Raw genomic sequence first — 5417 nt, 5'->3', positions numbered from 1 at the left:
TCACTCAGCAGCCGCGGAGCAGAAGCCAGGGGGAGTTGCAGTGACGCGCCCGTGAGCTCCGCCGGCAGCCAGCCATGCCTGAGTGACCGAGCCCCAGGTTGAATTCACTCACTGAGGTCTGAAATACAACCTTACGTTTGTAGTTTACCCCCAAATTGTTTCATTTTATATTTTCCCCTTGCCTTGTTTGGTATCATTCTTTTCAGCTCAACTGAATTTAGTTGTTATTTTTTATATTAATTAATTAATATTAATATTACTGATCTGAAATCACACAAAGAACCTAAAACCCTAGTAAACCACAGACATGTTGAGTAAATGTTTATAACTTGAAATGCAAATATAAAATGTACATTTTGTAACATATACAACTATACATGTAACATTAATTAACATTAATGTTAATTAATGTTACATTAATTAACATTAATGTTACATTAATGTTGCTGGCCATTAATGTCACATGACATCAGAATATGGTGCACACAGTGCACTCCATGTGATGCCAGATGGAATCCCACACCTCAACACAGAGCTCTATTGAAAACAATTGTTGCTACTGAGCCATTTCAAAAGGTGGCAGCTGACATCTTGAACTGCCCATCATGAGTCATGGCAACAGGTATGTGCACATTGTTCAAGATTATTTATCAAAAAATGTCAGTCTCTATGTTATTCCAGACCAACATGCCACAACAGTTGCAAAATGCCTGTTTGACAACCTCATCTGTTAGCACGGCGTCCCTGAAATGCTGCACACAGACATCAATTTGAATCTGACCCGGTGAAACACCTGTGTCAACTGCTGGGCATCCAGAAGACACAGACCAGCCCATATTACCCTCAATGTGATGGGATGGTTGAGAGATTCAACCGAACACTTATTGACCAGTTAGCTAAGTTACTTTTTCAGCAGCCTGGTGAGTGGGATGACTGCCTCAGTCAAGTTGCTTTGGCTTATAACATGAGCCCTCACTTTACCACGGGGTTTACACCAGTCTTTTTTACACATGGACATGAAGCACGGTTGCCTGCTGAGATGCTCTTGCCTACCAACATGCCAGCATCTTCTACTTCTGGTTCTCTTGCTGACTACGTCACCTAGTTAACTCAGAGACTTCAGCTGTCTTCAGCAATGCTGCATGGAACAGAGACTGTGCCTATGACCAGCAGAAACAACAGGGGCATCAAACACACTCCTAATGTTCTGTGTGACCTGGTGTGGTTAAATGACCCCACAACAGCAAAGGAAAAATTTGCTCTACATGGGAAGGGCCCCTTAGAGATAGGGATGGGTACCGGTGTCCGGTGCCATGATGGCACCGGTTCTGACATAAACGGTAGTAACCAGACCGAAAAGCAGCGCACATTTCGGTGCTTTATTTCGGTGCTTTTTTTTCCTGAGCTGTGATACACTTCTAGCCAATCATTTTACGTTTCCGAGGATAGTAGGCGGGGCCAGGTACGTACGTTCTTTTAGAGCAGAGCTACAGATTAAAAATGTCCAAGGCGAAGCGGTCAGAAGTCTGGCTGTACTTCACAGCAAAATATGCAAACTCAGCAGCAACAAGTGCTTCAAGCTGATACTGTGATATTGTCAAAGGAGGTAACACCTCAAATCCGATTAAACAGCTGGCGACGCATAGCGTTTTTTTTTTTAAAAGCCGAGAAATGCGCCGTATTTGATAGCTTGCTGCGAGACCTCACACTGTGCACGTCGGGTGGGTTGCCAGTTATCGGACCCGGAGCAACATCCCCCAAAAACCCGAAGAATAGAGTCCTGGCCCCTAGCCCTGCCAGTGTAGCAGAAATGATGAGGATGATGATGCAGCAGCAGCCGTTCTTCTCTGCGTGAGTAGCTTAATGTTGTTAGTGTGTAATTTACGTTGAGTAGGCTAACCACGTTATTACATTAATGCATGTAAAGTGAACTAGCAAACATCATCATAGCTACATGCGGCTGTCTTCTTGTTTGATGGCAGATACTCCCTTCACCCTGCCAAAAAGGCTAAAATGACCAAAGAAAAAGTGGAAAACAGTTAAACATGAGAGGTTTTTGGACAAAGTTTGTGTTTTTTCCATTGATTAAGCACTGCTTCCAGCCAAGAGTGATACCATATATGCTCTATAGCTGCAGAAAAGGCTAACATTGTTATCTTGTTACAAAAAACCCCAGCTGAACATGAGAGGTTTTTGGACAAAGTTTGTGTTCTCCATTCTTTAAGCACCGGTTCGAGCACCATTTAAGCACCGGCATCGTTTCAAAAGTACCGATTTGGCACCGGTATCGGATAAAACCTAAATGATACCCATCCCTACTTAGAGATATTGGGGTGCCTTGGATCAGATGAAGAAACCCCTGGTGTCACATACAGGATTCGTTACCTCCTGGATCAATCAGACAAGTCTCAAATTGTTTACTACAATTGTCTCAGGCCTTACAATTCACCTGTCCCTAAAGGTAGCACCAACTCGCCTGCTGGTGACCAGTGTTGGTCAAGTTACTTGAAAAAAGTAATCAGTTACTAATTACTGATTACTCCCCCCAAAAAGTAATCCCGTTACTTTACTGATTACTTATTTTCAAAAGTAATTAATTACTTAGTTACTTAGTTACTTCTTAAAAACATGATTTACAACCTGAATAGATGATAAAGCGATAGATCTGTCAGCCCAATTCTACTTTTTCTACATAATCCGTCATACAAAATGTAATCAAATGGAAAAGTCCCTTTTTAAAACTTGTTTTATTAGTTTTAATCTTTTAACTTTATGCATCAAGCAAAAATGTAATTATATGCAACATTCTCTGACTGGAAGAAATTTGTTTGATATTTAAACCTATTTTCTACGGAAGCGTAGAGCTGCCACCCAGGCAAAAGAAAAATACAAGTGTATCACGTTATAACGTGAAAGGTTTATTGTTCTAACAAGATACTTTTCCTGTTTGTACAATATACTATCATGTTTGTACAATATAAATATTATATTGTACGAACGTGATAATTATGTATATTGTAATAACGTGATATTATGTTGTTCAAACGTGAAAAGTATATTGTACAAACATGATAGTATATTGTACAAACAGGAAAAGTATCTTGTTAGAACAATAAACCTTTCACGTTATAACGTGATACACTTGTATTTTTCTTTTGCCTGGGTGGCAGCTCTACGCTTCCGTAATTTTCTGCACATTCCAGCACATAAAATAATTTTTTTTTTTGTGTTAACACTCAGTCTTTCAAATAGATGCAAGTAAAACACAGTAATCCCTTACTATTGCAAAGGGATGATTTGGTCAGAAGCCTTGCTGCAGCGTTTTGAACAACCTTCAGACGTCCCAGGGAGTTTTTGCTTAGACATGTAATCAGTGAATTACAATAGTACAAACATGATGAAATGAATGCATGTATAATAATCTCAAGTTCAGTGTGAGATACAATAGGCCTTTATTTGGCAATGTTTCTTAAGTGATAAAAGCAAGACCGAAACAGACATTTGACATGAACAATGTGAGAACTGGGTTCAAACAAATGTGGAAAGGGGACCAAGAGCATTCATTATTTTAGGTACAAGTCTGTCAGGAGCACATACAAGGACTTCAGTCTTTCCTTCATGGGGGCTGGCTGCAGCTCAGCAGGTCATGTACTGATCAGAAGGTTAGTGGTTTGATCCCTGGCTCCTGCAGTCTGCATGCCAAGTATGCCCAAGTATCCTTGGGCTGACCCCAAATTGCTCTCCGATGCATTCATTCATGTATGAATATTAGTTATGAAGCACTAAGAAACTTAGAATGGGTGTGATTGGGTGAATGCGGCATGTTGTATAGAGTACTCCGGGAGAGTAGAAAAGCGTTATATAAGAATTAGTCCATTTACTATTAAGTTAGAGGAAGTTGGCAGCCATCCAACCATTAATGGATTCTAAGCTCATTCAGAATCTGCAGCGTAGATAATTCTTGGGGCTTAAAAGAAACGTATACCTGGATGTCATCTGCATAGCAGTGTTAGCAAATGTCCTTAAACGGACTCAAAATATGCTGGAGAGGAAATAGATATATTAAAAACAATAAAGGCCCCAATATGGAACCTTGTGGCACACCGTTGGTAAGGGAGAAGAAGAGAATCGTTAATTATGAAGTTTCAAAGGGTTCAGTACTGGGACCAATTCTGTTTACATTATACATGCTTTCCTTAGGCAGTACCATCAGAAGGCATAGCACAGGGCTGGGCGATATGGCCCAAAATTCATATCTCCATACTCTTTAGCTGGATGGCGATATACGATATATACCTCAATATTTTTTTTAAATCATAAAGTACGAACAAAAAGAGAATTCTTAGTCAAAGCTGTGTCCCAGATCTCAAACAGGCACTTTACTAACATACAGCGTAGATGTACATGAAAAAATTACTCAGAAATAAATTATCAGCATTTATTTAAAAATTATTGCTCCATAAATAAAATAAATTTTTTTTGTCTTACAAAAAGCTCACAATTGTGCAGTCAAAATGTAAACTAAAAGACGCTGAGCATAATAACAAAGACAGATTTCACAGCTGCTCTGTTTCCAAGTGCCGCTGCGTGACTGAAAGCCTCGAGTTTGAAATCCTCTTTGAGACTGTGTCTCTTAACAGGTGCTAAAATCAGCCTTCAATAAACGGCTCGTTTTCAGTTAATAGTAAGCCTTGTTATTTTGTGTGTATGCACTTGGGTCCAACTTCTTCACTCCCTATAGTCTGCCTCTGCCAGACTGTGACAGCGGTGCAGCTTCGTAGCTTACCAAAGTCGTACTAAATAATTTTTTTTTTAAAGATTGCTGAGTGCCGTGTACCACAAAATCGGTTTGCGGTCAGTAAGCACAATCAGAATTCATACATAAGGTGCACTGTCGATTTTTGAGAAAATGAAAGGATTTTAGGGCGTGCAGCCCCCGTGCATGGGGGAGTTGTGTACAGTGAAGGAGAGAGGTGAGGCAGAGTAATGTTGCGTAAAGACAGGAATGAGCGGAGCCTCAGCTGGCCCAGGAACATGAGCAAAGACCAGTTGAGCCCCGGCCACCCTCACCCGAGGCACTGGTACGGGTGCAGGGAAAGGCTGGAGAACGGTCGAGCCCTAGCGACCCTTACCTGGGGAACTGGAACAGTTGCAGGGGGAAGCTGAACCGCAGGAACAGGAGCACATGGAAAAGCTGTCCCAGGAAAAACCAGCTGAGGAAAGTGATTAGCAGTGCCATATTGAGCAAGCTCGTTCACACACTCGAGCTGATGGGCACTACTGGAAATCTGTGTTTGGAAAACATGGAATAGGCTTTGAACAGGAAACATAATGGAGCAAAACACAATGGAGACCATACGTGAGCGTCAAAAGCTATCAGCTTCAGTTTTTGTCAAACCATTGCAGATGACCATTAA

Source organism: Pundamilia nyererei, unplaced genomic scaffold (genome assembly GCF_000239375.1).
Source record: "Pundamilia nyererei isolate P.nyererei 1_Seehausen unplaced genomic scaffold, PunNye1.0 scaffold00092, whole genome shotgun sequence".
In the NCBI taxonomy this organism is placed as follows: Eukaryota; Metazoa; Chordata; class Actinopteri; order Cichliformes; family Cichlidae; genus Pundamilia; species Pundamilia nyererei.
Note: the sequence above shows the minus strand (reverse complement) of the source record.